Source organism: Podarcis erhardii, assembly GCF_964252035.2.
Source record: "Podarcis erhardii genome assembly, chromosome: 1".
Classification (NCBI taxonomy): domain Eukaryota; kingdom Metazoa; phylum Chordata; class Lepidosauria; order Squamata; family Lacertidae; genus Podarcis; species Podarcis erhardii.
Genome location: NC_138497.1, coordinates 42,164,707 through 42,185,502, shown reverse-complemented (window position 1 = coordinate 42,185,502; position 20,796 = coordinate 42,164,707). Strand labels below are relative to the sequence as shown.

Here is a 20,796-nt window from a genome sequence, read left to right as displayed (position 1 = left end):
TGCTGGGAAATGTTCAGTATTCCTAGTGTGGCCATAACATAAATGGATAAACCAGCATTATGAAATGGGCAGTTTTATTTTCGATCCTTTTGTAATGATCCCCAACGAGGAATTTGCCTTTTCACAATGGCCATGACATCTTCATTGGACTATCCACTATGACCCTAAGGTCTCCTTCCTGCTCAGTCACCACCAGCTCAGATCCCATTCGTGTATCTGTAAAATTAGGATTTCTTTCCCCTCCAACATGCATCACTTTACACTTACACTGGCTGCCATTTGAATGTCCATTCACTCTGTCCGGAGAAACCCACGGTAACCTCAGCTGGACTTTCTTGTAAGCACAGGAAGGTGGGAAAACTACTCACTATGTGCCTGACAGCCCATCATGGTTTTTTCAAGCACAGTATCTTTACCTTTCTTTAGGCCCTTAGTATCCAACCTCTTTAGCTCCCCCTGCTTCAATTAAAGCTTAGGGAAAGACTTCATGAGATAACTTCTCTCATGAGGCTTTTTCACATCATGAACACAAACAGTAAGTGGAGGGCGGGGCTGCAAATCACTGGAGAAACGTTTAATGAGAAAGGGAAAACCGCGGGCCACCTAGCATCACTTCCCGTTGGTAAAGTAAGCTAAATCTCATATATGCCAAGGTTCTGAAGAAAATGCACCTTGAGAAAGAGGCAGAAAAGTAGTAGCCTCTTTTGTAGGGGAAGACAATTTTTGAGAAATGGGGGGGGGGCAAGTTTCAGCAGTTCACTACTCAAGGTAAATAAAACGGACACGACTGGCATGAGGAAATGCTATGCAGGCATACTATACAATCTAGCTGCTCACCAAATGTAGGCTAATGTGTCCGTTAGAAACCACTACAAGCCTAGGGATTAATTATATCCTAGCTTGCAATTTGGCAAACGGTACTGAAGAATGAAAGATTCTGCCTGTGGAAAAACAGACCTTTTCAACAAGATTTGTAATGTAGGAAAAAATGTGGCTTGGAAAATGCAAGGGCTCCCAAGCATTGTTCAGTTCAAAAGATCTTCCCATCATCTGACTGCATTCTCATAAACTTTCTCCACTTAAGATCTTAGTGATTCATGTTTTATATGTATTACAGAAAGTTATTATCCTCTAGTCCAGTGAAAACATTTGTTTTCAGTCAAGTGCCCCACTTGCTTTGTTGTTTATTTCCCTCATTCTGTTTATCGTATATGCCAGTGACCATGGATAATATCCACCACAGAGATGATCCAGAGGTGCAAGCCTGCACTATCTGTGTCCACCATAATGTTATGGAGATTCCGTCATCAGTTGTCATCATGAGAAAACTCATGAACAGATTTTCAGGTGAGACAGAACTGCCGAAAGCAGCCCCTCCAACTTTTCACAATAGAAAACAGAGACACTATTGAGCAAGATGGGGAGGGGCTTGAAGCAGAAGTAGCCTAACGGCATGGCCTTGTAGACTGTTATCAACCGACACTATCCAGGCTCATATATATCAGAAGAAGACAATTGGAAAAGATATGGCTCCATAGTGAGGTAAACTACACACCACACACTGTGTCAAATATATATAATAAACATATATGTTTCATTTATAACATTGGTCCCATTTTAAAGGCACATATATGACTAGTTACTTCCACTTTCCTGGGAGTAAGCCCCATTAAATTCAGTAGGGATTGCTTGTGAGCAGACACATTTGCTTCCACTGCTTACTGAAAAGCACCCCTCCCCTCATTCTCACACAGTACCCAACCTCCCATTTCAGCACAAGGCAGCCAGCTAAACCCCTCCACCCCCCCGAAGGACCCCCCCCCAAAGCCCTCATCCCACCAATATCCCCCTTTTTATCAAAGGGAGGGAAGGAGGACAAGCAAGCTGTTGTTGTTGTTTAGTCGTTTAGTCGTGTCCGACTCTTCGTGACCCCATGGACCAGAGCACACCAGGTAGTTCCCTTTAAATTTTAAAGCATAGCCTTCCTTTTTTAATATGGTGGAAAGCTATTTAGGTGGAATCAACAACATAAGCGCCACCAGAAAATAAAAACAAGAACTCTTCCCCCTCTTTTTTTTTGCTGGTGAGGGAAGAAAGAAGTGTTTTTCAGTTCTTTGTTCACTTTGCCTCTATTATTGTCTAGCCTCTTTTATCGTCTAGCCATAGGGTGTCCCTCCTGGATTGTTAGCAGGCACTACATAATTAGCTGAGCTCTAAGTGGTGCTGTGGTCTAAACAAATGAGCCTAGGGTTTGCCAATCGGAAGGTTGGTGGTTCGAATCCCTGTGACGGGGTGAGCTCCCGTTGCTCGGTCCCAGCTCCTGCCAACCTAGCAGTTCAAAAGCACATCAAAGTGCAAGTAGATAAATAGGTACTGCTCCGGCGGGAAGGTAAACGGCATTTCCATGCGCTGCTCTGGTTTCACCAGAAGCAGCTTAGTCATGCTAACCACATGACCCGGAAAAACTGTCTGTGGAAAATGTCGGCTCCCTCGGCCAGTAAAGCGAGATGAACGCCACAACCCCTGAGTCGTTCGCAACTGGACTTAACTGTCAGGGGTCCTTTACCTTTACCTTTAAGTGGAAAGAAACAGGTGAAGCTGAAAGCGTTTGTTGTTTTGTGTGAGGGCTGATGGTCATTTCTTATCAGTTAGGAGGGAGGAGGGAGAGAGTAAACAAAGCTGGAGACCCTGTGCCTGCAAATTATCTGCAAAGTATTGTTCAGCTGAGCTACTCTCTAGGAAGCTAATAAGTCTCCACCATTTGTTCACTGGTATATTGCCTTGTTGAAACACTTATCATGATGCTATTTCAACACCAGTATTCAAAGATATGGTGATTTATGGCACATCCCTACTGGCAATACCCACTGCTGCCACTGCTGCCTCCCAAGGTGAGCAATGTGCTGGCCTCACGTTTACCTTTGGCCAGTCTCTGTCAGGCCGCTAAGGCTTGGACCATCCTCTTTCCAGGGCCCAGGGGGGCGGGCGGTGTGAGGAGGTAGCTCTCTCTGGGGCAGAGGGGGTTCTCAGAAACCAGGGGCAGTGGCTGCCCAGGGGACTCCCAAGGAGAAGGGAGAGGAGAGGAGGCTGAGGGAACCCTCCACAAGGGAGGGTGTTTGAAAAGGGGTGAGGGGCCGCCAGCTCTGCAGGCAAGGGGTGACATAACTGGGCTTCTGAGACCTAGAGTGCTTTTCCCCACAGAGGAGCTGCCGAAGAAATATAGTTGGTCAAGGGAGCATTGACTCAAAAAGGTTGGAAACCTCAGCATTCTTGGATTAGAAATTTCTAGATCGCCATTCTACAATGTTCCTTTGATGAAATCTGACACAAATTGCATGTGAGCGGGAGAGGTCCAGAATTGTGAATGGTTCTTGGAAGAAGTTGTCTATAATAAACCACAAAAGCTTATGCTGCATTAAAATCAGTAATGCCCAAGAATGTGGTGGCTTTGACATGAATAACTGTGTCCACTAATACAACTAACCCAACATACACGCTGTATTTGGGCTTGCTGATTGCATGCAAAGTTTATGTATGAAAAGGGCAAGAAGAAACAAGCATGTAAAGTTTCCCACCCCAACCTATGTTTCACTATGCTCTGTTCATTGTCTGCCCCAATACATTACTGCTCTTGCTCAACTCGTATAACTGAGTTTTAAGAACACACACAGTCTACGAAATAAAATTTCAGGAAATTTAATAATTCAGAATTCAACACAAGCACTCTTTCAGCCCTTAACTGTCCAATGACTGACACCACAGTAATGTAACTTGTAAATAAATATACATACATCCCAACATGTGCATTCCTCATTTAGGAGAGTTAAGAGCTTTGACAAACAAATGAAGCCAAGAAGCCATCATTCTGCGTTAAAGAAATATATGCTTCTTTGCTGTAAGGTAACTCATACTGTTGTTGTTGCCTTGCTCATATAGTCTGACATCCCTCCACATCAATCCTGAGAGGATTCCTTGCATTCCAGGGGGAAAGCTACTGATGAGAGCCATCTATTATTAACCTTTCCCTGTAACCATTATGCAATGAATGTCTATCTCTTTCTGCAAGGCTTCATCAAAGAGCATACTTTAGACTATGACATGACAGGACAGCCAATGTTCACACCATATATGGGCAACACTATTATGCAAACATAGATGTTATTCTGTCTTTGGTGCTAGGTGGGACAGAAATGTGTATAAAAAGTAAACTTTACTGTGGGAGTTCCTCGTGATGTAACAACAGTTCTTAAATTTAGTGGTTAACAGTTAATTTGTGGACTTTATTTGGACTAGATTTCATTTGACTCATTTGAAGACTCTTGGAAGTTTCCAAGTTGCTATTTATTTTTATTTCACAAGTGTAGCTTCATCACAGTTTAGATCCAAACAATGTCTAAAATTATATTGTAAAATACATTTTGCAGATATATCATATCTTAAATATAGAAGAAGATTTAGAAGTTTAGAAGTTTCACAGTTTTATTTCTGGGTTTATTTACAATTTTAGAAGAGCGCTTCTATTCTTTTATTCCTGAAGTCTCCAAGGATCTAGAGGATAAAACTGCAACTGGCAATTCAGATCCAAGAGTAAAAATGAAACAATGACAAAGAAATAGCAGAAGCAGATTTACTCTATGATTTGGGAATGCTAATGGTCAATTCAGACTGTGCCTTTCCAATTTTTTGTTTGCTTGCTTGTATGCTCTCCAAGAAGAACTATGGAGCCTTCCTTGTTCTGGGTCATTTCATGGCCTTGCTAAGAGTAATATTGTAGACTGAATCTTCTCTCATTTCTGAAAAGCTGTGGAATCCCACATATAGCCTGAACTCTGGGTGGGTTAGCTCATTGTTTGTGTGTGAGGAGGTGCTTGCTCCCCTTCTGGTGCCAGTTATGATGGGAGAGTATGTATGGAAGACACACCTCTTGCAGAGATTTCATTCTCTAGACCATGGAAACTGTGCAACTATATTCCTTCTAATTTCTAAGCCTGCAAAGAAAAAATGTCCATTGTGAGGGTGGGGGAGAAGAGAGCTAGAATACAGGTTTAAAAAGGAAACTTCCAAGATTGTGTTAGACATCTTATTGCATAGTTGATAGAATGAGTTCTAGAATGAATTTTCCTAAATAACTAAGATAATTCTGTTTCTCCTTCCTTTTTCAGGCAACTTGCATCAGAGCTTGCACCAGGTCAAATCTCATTTTCTTTGATTCAAAACAGTCATGAGGCAAATTTGTACTGGGGCTCTAGTTTGGACTTAACCCATTCCTTTCTTAATATGTTCCCTGTGGCACCCATATTTGCCTCTCTGCCAGCAACGTTGCACCAGCTGTGAATTTAAGCCAACATAAAATGACACCAGTATATCCTAGGGTTGCCATACATCTGGAATTTCCTGGCCATTACCGGGATTTCAAAGGCAGAATTGACGTCTGGTGGGGGGGGGGGCGTTTCCAAAAGATGGCGCTAGTGGTCTGCCTGCATGGAATCCCCAGTGGTGTAGTATCTTCAAAATACACTGGCATGGAGGACTTAGAGCAAATCTAAAAGTACTTCAGCCAGTATAGTTGGGAAATAAAATTGCAAAACCTTGCGTTCTGGCCACAGCTATGTCGCCCATATTCACCCACCTGAGCTCCCTTCATTTGAGGGGCTTCCACCAAGTAAATAAATGACCCTGCTTATCTTCATGATTTTGATTGAAGCAGGGTCAAATATTTTTGAACATATTTAATGCACTTATATAGCATTTTATTAAATACACATAATAAATATGGTAACATTCCCTTTTCTGTGACCTCAGTCCATAGTTCCCAAGGATCCCATAGTAATTTCCATAAGGAGCATACCAGGGCAGTGTGGAAAAATATTTTTAGTGGTGTTATGAAAAACAGATGGCATTTTTTAAAGTGAAGTATGAAAAAAAAAAAAGAAGAAGAATTTTAACATTTTGAAACTTGGCATCTGTGCAATCCAGACTTTCCTGTGGCAAAAAAAGGAAGAAGCATTCCATGGGGCTCCCTGGCACTCTGGGGAGATGCAGACAATGAAGCAAGAATGGCAATGGGTGGAACAAAGGATGTGCTCATCTCAGAATGAACATGGATGCAAGCACATCTTTCTGTCTGCCATGTGTCAGTGGTAGCAGTGATAAAGGCTTATTTTTTTACCACTGTTGCATCCCCAAGTATCCATCCAGCAGAGCTTTTTTGAGAAGTGAAATCTCTTGTGGGGGTCTTCGCAATGAAAGGAGTTGATGGTATACTTGGTAGCCTGCTGTGATGTGTGCTAGGCGATTTGAGGGTAAAAATTCTTGGATTTGTTCAGAATTAGACACTGCAGGTAGGTTTAATGGAAGTGTCCAGAGCACTGTCTGGTCTGGTGTTGTTTCAATTACTGTGTCCTGATAACAAGGGCAGGTTTCTTGAAGGGACTGGGACCACCACATGCCTCCTCAACCCTTGCCCTATGAGTTCAGAATGTTTCGTTGCAGGAGAGGGAGGTGCCATCTGCCTTGATGGAGACAATAGCTCATGCACTCTTTAAGAGGATGTCACTAGACCCAGAAGTACCTGACAACTGGCACCTAGTTACTAATACGTCTTCCCTGGGCAAAGTGCTCAAGAAAGATGTAGCAGAACAACTTTGGGATGATTATTTAGACCCATTTCAATCCAGTTTCAGGTCTGAATTTGAGTTTGAAACTGCTTTGGTTGACCTGTGCCAGGTGAGAGATGACAGAGGACAACCTTGTTGATTCTCCTTTATCTCTCAGCAGCTTATATAACCAACCAAACAATTCACTGTGCAGGAGAGGGCATCTTGCAGATACCATCTTATCAGGAGGTCCATTCCACACAACACTGGAACCAGGCCTTTAGTGGGGCAGCAGCTACTCTTCCGAGCTCCCTCCTAGTATATATCAAACAGGTGTCATCTCTGTTTCTTCTCAGTGTTTACTGAAGACTTTCTTCTTTCAGCTAGCCATCCAGTAAGCTGAATATCATAGTTTTTCTTGGAAGCCAGCCTGCAGCAGAATGGAAACAGAGCTGCATGAAATGAAGATGAGTCAGAATGGAAATGGATGCCTTCTTACATCATTACTGGTTGGCAGCAGCCAATTTTCAGACAGGATATATTCCCAGCCCTACCTGGAGATGCCAGGGACTGAATCTGGGAGATGCTCTACCACTGATCTGCAACCTGTTCACTGCCGAGCAACAGAAAGTAAGTTATCTTTACACCATTCAGTGAAGCGAGTTTAGAAAAGTATGGCGGAAACACAGTATTCTCGCAAAATCATTTTAATGAAGTGAAAGTGTGGTTGGGTTATCTTATAGATTTTTTATTATCGTGTGCTTGAAAAGCATTCATATTGTTGAATCATGTAATGGAAGTGATTCCCATTTGCGGATTGTTTATATTTCCCAGGGTATTCATAACATTACTGCGTTCAGCCACATAGAAGTGTTTAATTGCAGTCTGTCTGTTTCATTTGGAAAGTATCTGCCAGCAGACTTCTGGCAGAGAAAGATATGGGCTTCGTAAAGGAAAATGGAGTTGCTTGGTGGCGGCAGCAGTAGGAAGAACATACCCTAAATTCACTGACATGATCCACTCTCCTCCAACTTTGCTTTGGCACAGTATCCATTAATTCTTCAAGGTGTGTGGAATGTTCACAACCGACTACAAAGCTTATGCTTGACTTCCATTCTTAAGAACCTATGAAATGTCTACCCATGATCCAGTGATTACATCATACTAACACTTAGGCTAGAGAGGAAGTTAGGCCAGTTGTTTTGCCCTTCTCCACAGAAAGAAAGCAGTAGCATTAGAGGCACTTAGGTCTGCCAAAGTGTACAGTCATCTAGTGCCAATATACAAATTTTCATCTCCAAAGAAGAACAGAAGAGAATAGTTAGGCATGGTTCGTAAACTAGAATTGTGTTTCTTTCCACATGATGCAAGGGTCATAGCAGAGAACTTACTGATGATGTGCTGAATGAGGCACAGTGCAATGATACTGCTGCATGCCAGGTAAGAGTAGCCTGACCTGTTGCATTACAAAGCAAAGCAGGATGCACTGCTTACAACAACAACAACAACAACAACAACAACAACAACAACAACATCTATGGGCTGCATCTTCAACATATCAAGATTTTAGAATTAAGCATCATGAGAATATCAGCTTTTTCTTTTTACTTGAAATTGGTGTGTGTGTTTATTGTTGGATTGCTTCAAGATGCTTTATGCCTAGAAAACAATTCATAAGTGAAATAAAAAAATAATATCTGCTGGTGACATCTCAGAAACTAGAGAAGAGCCTCAGACAGACTTCCATAGTTGTGATAATATAATATAGATTATTTTCTGAGGGTGATTGTTATATAAAGCAAATGATCAGCTGAGAATCAACAGTCTGTCCTATTCCAGGTTCACTCCCCTGAGTTTTAGGGGTTGATGCCTTCCAGCATGCCCAATGATTTTCCAATTCATGTAACTAGCAGCCTGTTCTGCATTGTTGTTATTCTTAGAATTATTCAACTCCTCAAACCGAGGAAATTTTTAAGGTGGCATCACTGGCAAGTTAAGATTCTTGGGTGCAACAGATAAGACCATTCCCTGGTCAGGTTCTTGAAAGGTCAAAAAATAAGAAGATATAAAGGATTCTAAATTAGCCACTTTTGCATCCTCCCCCAAAAAGGACATGTACCCCCAAAAAGGAGGCCAATTGAGGACACAGGTTTATGTAAAATTTACATATGCTTCTTTATATCTGCAGGTGTCAGTAATAATTGCTATAATTTAAATAGTGGGGAAGACTGGGACCAGGTGACCTCTGTCCCTCAGTCTGCTGTCCGGTTACTGAATGTGGATGGGCATCTTCAAAGCCCCTGTTCTCCTTACTTGGGGTAACACCTTTATCTTTAAACTAGGCTTGGACCAGACAAAGAGAGGACTGTATAGCCACCCTATTTTCAGTGCATTTTCTATGCAAGTAACACAGCAAATCTACTGCAGAAATGTAAGAGGAGCCATCATGACTCCAAATATTTTATAAATTTTACAGAACTGAGAAAAATCAACAACTGCTGCTGCAGAATCTCAGCTGCAATTGAGTCCTTTATTTCATATGCTCAATGAAGCTGCATTTGCAAGTTGTTTTTAACTGTGATTATCACAACAGCACAAAGATTATTTCCACCAATATAATCTTAATACCACAAATATTGTTTGGTGCATAGTGAAAGGAGCTGAACTAGAGCCAATTTATTACTGCTTAAATATTTGAGATGTTCTACACTAAGCAGTCTGAAACTCTATTTTAACAACCCTTCTATTTCTGGTTTACAGTTGTAATCTAGTAGTTGCATGCTTTCTTGGGTGTTTGCGGGCGATAATTTTAAAGTATTTGACATGGTGACTGTGACTCATAATCAGCTTGTGCTATGCAGCAGCCGTGTTTATCACTGCAGTGCCCAAATGGTAGGAAATGGATGGGGGCAATACAATTCTTGCTTCCTTCTTGCGCTGGCATGTTTTCCTCTCACTAAATACTTGTTTTGTAAAAACACGGGTGAACTCTGTGTGAAGCAGCCCTGGAGATAACTTTTGGAAGCTGCAATTAGCGACTCTGGAAAACACTGATAGGGACCTTTGCAGCAGCCAGAGCAGAGTGCCAGCAACAAAGCAAAGTGTCTCTTTTTGTGAAGAGGAGGGTTAATAAAAGCTGCCGGCTCTTCCTGCTTACATGTAAACAAAGATAAACATGCATTTGTCTTACTTTGTTTTAGAACATGGTCAGGATTTGAATGTGGTCACAATTTCACATATTTATAAGGCTCTTCCTTCAGTACAAAGTGTCATACTCTAATAATAGCAACCTTCTTCCTGTCCTGTAGTCAGGCACTCAAGTGCTGGCAAGATCTGGCTTCCCACAGCTGGAGGAAGGGAGTAGGAACCATGGGAGATTAAGGGCATATGCTGTTTAGTGGCACAGTGTGCCCTTCACCCAAGATCCATGTGGCCGCTGGTGGTTATTTCAATTGATTCCTCCTGCAGTACTGCCCGATCTGCTAATGCAACTTGCGACTTGCAAGTAAGTGAGGCAGTTGTCCAGTGGTGGCACTGCACCCGTCCAGTGACTAGGCCCAGTACAGTCAACTGAAGCAGAGGCAGCAACTGGCTCACTGCACCGCCAGTTGTCCAAAAGTGCATTGTCACTGGCTGCCTTCTCATTTTATTTATTTATTAAATTTGTATACCGCCCTATTCCCACAGGTCTCAGGGCGGTTCACATCAATGATGAGCTGCCCAGAACGAAAGAATGTAGCAGATCTTGGAACGTTCTATCAGGCAGTGGTGTGGGATTGGTTCTCCATTACCACCAGGACCCCAGGAAGATTCGGGTCTGTGGTGTTAAGTCCTACTAAGGTACAATGCCTGAACAAGATGCTTCCTCATGTGTTGGAGGCCTGGTACCCCCAATGTCCTCATGTGGGTCAACCCTACCCTCTCTGCTTGCTTGAATGTACTGTATGTGAATGGGATATGTAGTGGGAATCCTTACTCATGTCTCCCTCAGCCCTTCCTTGCTCAACATGAGAAGGTCTGGTACTGAGTGTCAGGGGACAGGAATCTTGGAGGCAGAGCCCTTGTATGGATTGATATTTCCTGTTCAGGCAATAATGCTTGAACAGGGCTTTAGTGTTCTAGACTTAATGGCCTGAGAATGGCAGAGAAGGAAAAGCGAATTAGTGCCACATGATCTGTAGGGCTCCTGGCTTGGCTCCTAAAATGCTACAATGGTTTCTCACACCTACAATGAGGTTCTGTGTAACATCTCCTTGTGCCAAAACAGATGGGTTTTGCTTGGCTCTCATTATGGAGGTGTGGAGACGTAACCTCTGATTCATACATTTGTGCCTCATGAAAAGTAAACTGTTACTGACCAAGCCTCATCTTATCAGAATTCTTTTGCTGTTGAGGTAAGGCAGCTCTGTCTGGACTAATATGTTCCTGGAAGACGGCTGCTATTTGGATCAGCTCCACCAGCCTCTCTTCCCTAGTGTGACTGGCAATGCAGACAGCTAGCAGAGGCTGTGAAATCAAGAGTGTGGATAGATTGTATTTGTGGTGGAATGACTGCACGAAATAGCTGTCCAATGTGGCACTAAAAAATTAATCTGCAGTAAGGTTTCACAGCTCTAAAACTATTGAACTGTTTCCTAGAAGCTTTGGTAATGGAAGGATCTGGAGTAGCTTCCAGGTTATAAACAACATAGCATCAGATAGCTGCTTCAAAAGCTACTAGTCATATATGCTAGGACGGAAAGTACCAAAACATTGCATGACTCAAAGGCCAGACAGTGCTAAACATTCTTACTTCACTCTAGGGATATCCTCAAATAGTCCTCAGACTTTTTCTCCATTGTAGCCAAAGCTAAGAATGAGGGTGAACTTTACGGTGTGTGCGATTCAAAGAGTAATATATAAAACTCACAGCTTGTTTATAGGCAGAACTTTCCACTACTCAGATTTGTACAAAAGATGAGGTCAGGGAAATGCCAAGGTATTTTCTGAACATAGAACGATTCAGAGTTCTTAAGATACAAAGAGTTAAATTACACATTAAACTAATATGTAACAATAGCTTGGCAATATCTTCTCCAGGACCTTTAAAATGGACAGAGAACAGGAGTTCTTACCAGAGGTATCAAATCAGGTGCCCCTCAGATATTGCTAGACAACTACTCCCATCATGTTTGTTAGGGCTGATGAGAGATGTAGCCCAACAACATCTGAACGGAACCACATTGGCTATCCACCGCTGGTTTAAACCTTCTCCCAAAATGGATTCCCTTATGGGCAGGTAGATACTATATCATGCCAACTAAGGCAACTGTTATTGCCTGGAATAAGGCCATGATCCAGCTCCTACTGGAGTTAATAGAAGAAAACCTTTAGAGCTGAATAAAATGGTTCTTCCATCTCACACTGCTAATAACAAAAGAAAGCTATTATTTCCCACATTGTGAAAGACTCAGCAGGGCCTCTAGCATAAAAGCTTGTAGAAATTAACAGCTAACAACAGAATGCTTGATTGGAGAAATTACCACAAAGAGAATGTGTGTTCATTGGCACTGGAAACTTTCCTGTACAATGAATGCAGCAATTAAACCACAACCATTGCTCTTTTCCCCACCTGTCATTTTGAGTCATTCTAGAACTCTCCCGTTATTTTCCTCCACTGGGGACTGGATGATTTTGGCAGGACTTCCTGTGAAATATGTGTGCCAGCCTGGTATAACTGGCTGAAGATTTGCAATATTTGCAACAGTTCACCAAGCTTTTGACTGATACCATTTGCTATGAGCAGAAGTAAGAAAGGAAGGTAAAACAATTAATTTCATAATGATCATAGAATTGTAGAATTGTAGTTGGAAGAAATCCCGAGCGTCATCTAGGCTAACTCCCTACAATGCAGGAATCAAATTATAATACACTGTTTGGGAGCTCTGCTAGTGATTCTATGCTAATAATTAAAACTACAAAGTAATATGTCACAAATATCAGCAGGAGGGAATTCCATTCAAAGTAAGACTAGGAGAAGACTCTGCTCAATGACAACACCAACTGGGGCGCAGGCATTGGCAGTGGCATAACTAGAGCTTCCCTGCTTATCTCAAGCCCCAGCACAGAAGATAGTCAAAACTTTGAACTGGGCCCAACAGTGTATAGGCAGTCAGAGCAATACCCAAGTAACTGGTGAAATGTTGCTCCAGTTAGGGATACCATACAGAATTTTGCACCAGCTGAAGCTTCTGGGTGGTCTTCAAGGGCGGCACCACACAGAGTGCATTGCAGTAATCTAATCAGGAGGTTACCAGGATGGGAATAACAGTGACCTGGCTAGTCTGGACCAGGAATGTATGCAGCTAGCAAACCATCCAATTGCTGAGCATATGCAATGTTTATCACTGAGGCCACCTGGGCCTCCAGTGTGAGTTTTGAATTAAGGATCACTCCCAGAAAATGCATCTGCTCCTTCAAGGTGAATCCAACGTCTTCTAGAACCAATTACCTACCCACTTTCTTGACATAGGAAGCACCTACCACCGACACCTCTGTCTTGTCAAGATTCAACTTGAGTTTACTGGCCTTCACCCAACCCATTACTGCCTCCAGACATTAGGTCAACACTGGCACAACTTCCCTTGACTCAGAGGGTACAGAGAGATAGAACTTGGCGTCATCAGCATATTGATAACTAGGGAGCAGGAGATGCAGGTGGGGAGAAGTTGGAATCTCACTACTAACTGAGAATTCTGCTTGGGGAGGAAGAAAAAACTGAGCCAACACTCAAGGACCAACCTGCCCCTTGCATTACATAGTGAAGCGGGTGTGCGTGATTGCCTTCTTCCTGCCCCCACATTTGGCAGCTCTTGACTGCTAAGCCGGTTGCCAAGTACAGCACTTGAAGTTGACATGAGTCAGGCCTAAGCCCAGATAGGATTCCTCTTGTGCATGTTCACGCGCCATGTGCTTGCTTTGCCGTTATCTCCTCTCTCTTGCCTTACTGCAAAAGCACACACTTGAACGCTTCCTGCCTCATGCAGACATTGTCACCTTCTCAGTGTGCCATGGATTCCCAGACCCTACAGTTTGCTGTCAATCATTTCTTACTGGCTGTGGCTGTTGCCCATGGTGGCTAGGGAAGCAAAGCAAATCTCAGAGCAGAGTGCAAGGCAGCGAACAACAGGTTTGGCTAGGAGTAGGGGAAAAGAGAGGGTGCACTTGGCACACAAGCACACACAGACACTGTTGAACCACACACAGGCACACACAGCGTGGGGAGAAATGGCAGTGTTAAGAGTGAATGATGAAATAGCAAGGTTTGGAGGTGGCAGAAAGAGTGGCGTTAAGCATTGTGGGGAAGATAGTTTTTCTGTGCTGCACTGCAAGTATAGAAGTTCTTATTTCCTAGCATAATCTAGAACCCAAATTCTCTCTCTTCACGGTTCATCAGCTATAGACACAGAAAGCTACCTTATACCAAGTTAAACCTTTGGTCCATTTAATCCAGTTTTGTCTACAATGAGTGGCAGAGGCTCACCAAGGTTTCAGGCAGGGAGTCTATCTCAGTAATACTAGGAGATTCCAGAAATTGAATCTAGAACCTTCTGCATGCAGATCATCTTTTGTTCTGGCTTTCTTCATTATCATTTCCTCAACAGATATTACGTTAAATATGTCATAAAATGGAAATCTACTGAGAAAAAGTCCATTGATGGCTGTTACTCATGATGGTTAAATGGAATCTCCATATTCAGCAGCAAGATATCATTTCATATCAGTAGACGAGGACCAATTGTGGGAGATGGCTGTTGACTTTAAGCTCTGCTTGTGAGCTTCTCAATAGCAGCTGTCTGGTCACTGAGAAACAGGTTGCAATGCCCCTTTTATGTTCTAATTGGGTAGAATCCAGTTGGTGCCCTTGTGCCCACAGAAGAGCTTTTGATTCAGCCTGTCTCTGCTAAAAGAAGAGAAGGGTAGTGATTTTTTTTTTTTTAATAAAGCTATACAGAAAAATGAAACAAATCCTTGATCAGTAATATTGACAGTCAAGTCTTTACATACTTCTGGTGCTTTTGAAAGTGGCAATGGTCTATCCAAAGGCTGTGACACAGAAAAAATATTTCTCATGCAGACTACAGAGGAGTGACTGTAGAGATAGGAAGAAAGGGGTGGAAAGAATTGAAAACTATTGAAAACTCAGAGACCTTAGAGAGGAAAGTGATTTCTGCTTCCTGAAAATTTTACTAAACTTTTTGCCTTGGACTATATAACCAAAAGTAGGCATCAGGAAACAAAGGCAATAAAAACAATAAGTATCTGGGCACTCAGTCTGACTTATCAGCTATTAATAAATCTCTTCATTTGAAATATTTGCAGATTGTACTCTGTAGAAAAACAACAATGTTCCTGGAAACTCTCCTGTAGGTCTTAGCGTTAGCAGTCAATATCAAAGAGGCATGCCACTGTTTTTCCTACTGTGGGTCAGGTTTTTCTGGAAAGCGGAACCTTGACCAATTAGGGAACACTTAATGACCTCAGTTTCCATCAAACTAAGACATGGCATTCTTCCACAAAACAACGAAGGAATGTTCCCTGTCCCGTCTTCACCCACAGCCACCCCCAATCCCAGAAAAGCCTCTCTGGAGGGTTGTGGGGCCTTCATGAAGAAGATGGGATGGGGCACGAGGGATTGTAAAGGTAAGAGAGGATGGGAAACAGTCCTCCCATGAACTTTCATAAGTTGCTGTTCCAAGATCCAAGCCTAATATATTGATTATGCCATAAGCCTTCATGGACTCAGGTGTATTTATGCCATAACAACATACCCTCCAACATTTCTCAAATGAAAATAGGGACATCTCGTTCCATAATGATGATTTAACTATTTATACCCCACACATCTTACTGGGTTGCCCCAGCCACTCTGGGCAGCTTCCAATATATATATAAAACATAATAAAACATTAAGGTGTGTTTTTTTTAACTTCCTTATACAGGATTGCCTCCAGACAGCTCGGGGGTCAGATAACACCATACCCTCCAACATTTCTCCAATGAAAGTAGGGACATCCTAAGGAAAAGTGGGACATTCTGGGATCAGATCAGAAACTTGGACGGCTTATCTAAATCAGGGACATCTCTGGAAAATAGGGACACTTGGAGGGTCTGTAGCAAATGTCTTAGTCTTTCGAGTGCTGCAATGTTGTTTTTCTTTATACTTCAAATTACTGATATCCCCCCCCCATATATCAGAAATTAGGGAGAGGATCCTGTGGATAGCTCAGTCAGTAGAGCATGAGATTCTTAATCTCAGGGTTGTGGGTTTGAGCCCCACATTGGGCAAAAGATCCCTGCATTGCAGGGGTTGACTAAATGACTCTCTACAATTCTATGATTCTATGATTTATATATCATCCCTTAAAATTATCATGGCCAAATTGGGGAATAACACTAAAGTCCAATTCAGATGAAAAAATTCACCCAGTTTACCATTTTAAGCCAAGTCAGAACTATGCTCATAGAAAACTAGTAATTTAAAAATAAATAAAAATAACGCTAATTGTCCTGGATGGACAGATTGAAATTTGCAGTAACACGGTCAGATATTTCTCAGGTGGGCTGAGCGACGGCGTGCCAGATTGCAGTTTGTGTCAAACAGAGCAGATGATGGGCTTCCCATGAGGTCATTTCTATCTGGGCTTTTTCAAAAGCAGCCTGCTTCTCAGTCTCCTGCAAAGTGGTATAGAGATTGGCTCTGAGCCTCAGGCTAAACAATGCTGCACAGCTGACATATTAGCTGACATATCATACTTCTGTTAATGCAACCCAAATATGGATTTTTAAGGTCAGTGACATCACATTGTTTACTAATAGTTGACCGTGATCCAATATAAACTCCCCTGTCTCTCTCAGCAGTTACACAGCCTGGCCAGAATTCCCCTTTTTGTATTTAAAGGGTTTCCCCCTTTCTCATATTAATATATATATATATATGGACTTTATTTTATTTCTTTAGGGTCCACTGTTGCCGCTCAGCTTCAGTCTTGCCAATATGAACTTGTATGGTTTCTTCTTTTCACGTATGTTTAACTTCAACACATATTTAATGAACTTTATTGTTCCATCCAAGTCATGAACAGAGCAACCCAACACATGCTAGTCAGGGGCACAGATGGAGGAGAAATCTGGTTTCATCCACGTATTGATTGAATCTACCTAATTCACACTTCCCCAAAAGCAATCTACAAACTGAAATGCTTTGATATTCACAATTCTCCAAATTATGTGATGCAGTTTAACAACCCAATCAGTGGTTATATTAGGGGGAAGACTGCATAAGAATGCAGATTTTAGTGAAATGGCATACACAAATGCATTATATTAGGTAAACTAGTAAAGGTAAAGGGATCCCTGACCATTGGGTCCAGTCGTGGCCGACTCTGGGGTCACGGCGCTCATCTTGCTTTATTGGCAAGCTTCCGGGTCATGTGGCCAGCATGACTAAGCCGCTTCTGGTGAACCAGAGCAGCACACGGAAACGCCGTTTATCTTTCAGGCTGAGGGAGCCGACATTTGTCCACAGACAGCTTTCCGGGTCATGTGGCCAGCATGACTAAACTGCTTCTGGCGCAACAGGACACCTGGACAGAAACCAGAGCGCATGGAAGGGCCATTTACCTTCCTGCCACAGTGCTACCTATTTATCTACTTGCACTGGTATGCTTTTGAACTGCTAGGCTGGCAAGAGCTGGGACCGAGCAACGGGAGCTCATCCCATTGTGGGGGTTCGAACCGCCAACCTTTTGATCAGCAAGCCCAAGAAGCTCAGTAGTTTAGACCACAGTGTCACCCGCATCCCATGGCACACCAGATGCAGCTGAGTAAAAGTAGTCATCACCTCATAGAAATGTTGGGGGTTCTTGCGACAGCTGCTACCTGAATACGTCAGAGTAAAGGCAGATCTAGCAGCAGCACTAAACTATATGCCTGGCCCTTCTTGCCAATATAGGGTTGCAGCCAAATTCCCATGTAGATAAAGTGGTACCTTGGGTTAAGTACTTAATTCGTTCTGGAGGTCCGTTCTTAACCTGAAACACCACTTTAGCTAATGGGGCCTCCCGCTGCTGCTGCTGCGCCACCGGAGCACAATTTCTGTTCTCATCCTGAAGCAAAGTTCTTAACCCGAGGTACTATTTCTGGGTTAGCGGAGTCTGTAACCTGAAGTGTATGTAACCTGAAGCGTATGTAACCCGAGGTACCACTGTATTCTAACCTTCAACATAAGGATCAAGAGATTTAAAGCTGAAAAGATGTAAATATTTTGTAATGCAGTAATGGTGTTTGCAAAATGAGAGAACTCTCTGAAAAGTGTGAAAACAGGATAAAATATTTGCAGTAACTACGTTTCTGGATTGATGCCGTTTCTATAGTTCAAGCCCTGCTTGGCTTCTTGCCACCTCAACAAATGCTAGAGAACTCCCTTCCGCCAGCAGGGAATCAATGGATTTCTGCCACTTCTCCTATATGGATTTGGGTGCTTACATTGTGAGCTGGCCCAGCATTTAAACTCCAAAGCATGCTGAGCCTTCAGATTTGGATCTTGGCAGTAGCAATAACAAGAGTTATTGTCAATTGTTTCTCAAACATGTAGATTTGTTTCTGAAATTTGATCTGAATTTCCCAAGACATTTCCTATGTTTACAAGTCATCCTCAGTTTTCCGTCAAACTCATATAGTTCCAAAGCATGCTTCACTTTTAATTTAACTTTGGAGCTCAAGCGATATGCACATACTCTTGCCATTACCATCACAACACACTAGGGACCAAAATAAATGTGGAAAGGGATATTGGCTCGGAAACCAAGGAGGAATATCACATGGCTGGGATAAACGAAAGCTACAAGTTTACTGAATGCAAAGATTTTGCAACTGCTGGTTGCTTCTCCCTCCTTCCCCCGCCTCTTTGCAGGCAGCTATGTCCTCCTGGTTAAGGACAGAGATAGCCGCTATCCTTACCAGCTGAGCTACTTGGGTTGCTCCACACTTGCTCAGAGTCTTGAGTCCTGCTCTTCATTCCTTCCAGTGCTCTAGTAAGCCCCTCTCTTCCAACCAGCAGTGCCAACTATAGGGGGCAGAAGGGGCTTTGGCCTCCTCAATTTTTCTAGGCAGGGGGACAAGCCCCCCCTAATATTGAGGGGGTCACCACCAGCCCCAAGCAAGTTCTGGCACAGCAGGCAGGGGCAGGACACATGGAGGGTGATTTTCACCCTCTGTGCCCCCTGCCCGCGGCCAACGGACGAGCGCTGGCCTGTTGGGTGGGGGTTGGATGGGTCACAGGGCACCCTCAATGTGGGGGGGCAAGTCAGTACCCCTGCTTCCAGCATAGTTTAGGGACTGCATGGGATTGAACATTGTATTAATAGTCTTAGGAGATGGTCATGGTCAGTTTATGAGCACACTCAGTTTCTGAAAACCAGTGTGGCGCAGGAGGAATACAGAGCAATTGAGTTTGCCGCATGTGAAAAACGGAAATGGAAGGAGTCAAGTAGTATTCATGGCTAAGATTAGGTGTTACAAATATTATTTATTTATTTAATTTGTATATCGCTTTTCGTCCACAGATCTCAGGGGAGTTCACAGCATAAAAATACAGTATAAAAACAGAAACACATGTGTCCCTATTTTCCTTTGTTAAATGTTTTGGAGTCTGCAGTTTATATTTTATACACACATAGATAAACTGTGTGTGTGCGCGTGTGCGCGCGTGCGTGCGCGCACGCGCACACACACACACACACACATTTATCTCCAAATGCATGAACAAGGGAGGAGGAAAGAGCTTCTATAATAATATAATTTTAAAGTTGGACCTTGGAGGTCATTTGGTCCAACTCCTTGATGAATTATGGCAGTCTCGTTTTGCCTACTTTACAGGAAGGCGTCCCCTTTTGTAAAGGACTGTCCAAAGACAGTGTTCTGTTTGAAAGTGTTTCATTCCAAGTGTTACGATAAAGAACTGAAAGAGAGCAGGGACCTTGAAGTTGTCCATCAGTGGTTAGCATCTGGGCCACAGACTGAGCAGGCGCAGAAGTCACTTGGTCACATTCTTTACCATGATGGTGATATGCACTGTATTTCTATTTAAATTACATCGAGCCCACTAGGAATCCCTTGCATGTGAGCACTGATGCTTGTACTCTCTGTGTTAAAGGAACATGCTCACATAGGTCTTAGGGTGAGAATGTTGTGGATTTCCCATCACTTGCAATGTGTCTCAAGGCTCCTCAGTGTTCTGAAGTTAATTAATTAAAAAATTACATCTTCTCCATTTTATTCCAGCTGGCAGCATCAAGAAATAAACCATGTTCCTCAGAGTGCAACTGGAGCAGCTGTCAGCTGATCTCAAATATGTGAATAAGGCAAAGAGCATGCAAGCACTGTATGCTTATTATAATGGGCTGGCAACTTTTCAAAAAATAAATACCGGTAAATGAATCCAGGTTTCTGATGTACCTTTCTGTCACCACCATCACTTCAAACCTAGGTATGTGACTGAGGAGGTATTGCCTTATATAGGGACTCACCTATGTTTAAAAGTTGATGGGGAGATTCTTCCCTATTCCTATTCCTGAACTAATAATAATAATAATAATAATAATAATAATAATAATAATAAATTTTTATTTATACCCCTCCCTCCCCAGCCAAGACCGGGCTCAGGGCTCCTGAACTTCTTGACATCTTTTGATGCTCTGCTGGAGGATTAACTCTTCACACTGGTCTACGAGATATTGTTTAATCATCTGGAAAATCTAGTTGATTAAAAGTGCTTGTTCTAGACTGTACCCAGTCAACATGAAATAATTTAAGTTCCCTCTGTTTCATAAGCCCATGAAATTCTGGCACAGGGGAATTATTTAACTGGTATTGGAACTGCCCCTGGCTCTGGACAAACTCCCTGTGCTGATTCTATACAGCAATGCAGATATAGATGCAACATTCTGGTGGATCCCATGAAACCCCTGTCACCATTCCAGTTGGTTTTGTCCTGTCAGCACTTATGTTTTTGGTGGAAGGTATGTAGGGAAAGTAGCATCATTCCTTCAATCTTCTTTGCACATCAGGCCATCTGCAGGCAACATTATGGATAGGATATTATGGGGTAGGATAGGATATTATGGGTAGGATAGACAGGGGTAACTTCTGATAGACCCTA

General features: G+C 42.7%; 1 long non-coding RNA gene across 1 annotated transcript; it reads left to right on the top strand.

Moving 5' to 3' along the window:
• The first annotated feature begins 13,697 nt into the window (after window positions 1-13,697).
• On the top strand, window positions 13,698-20,057 carry LOC309337527. The gene is made up of 3 exons (XR_014154392.1): window positions 13,698-13,764; window positions 16,597-16,660; window positions 19,920-20,057. It is a non-coding gene; the product is annotated as an uncharacterized lncRNA (long non-coding RNA).
• The last annotated feature ends 739 nt before the right edge of the window (window positions 20,058-20,796 follow it).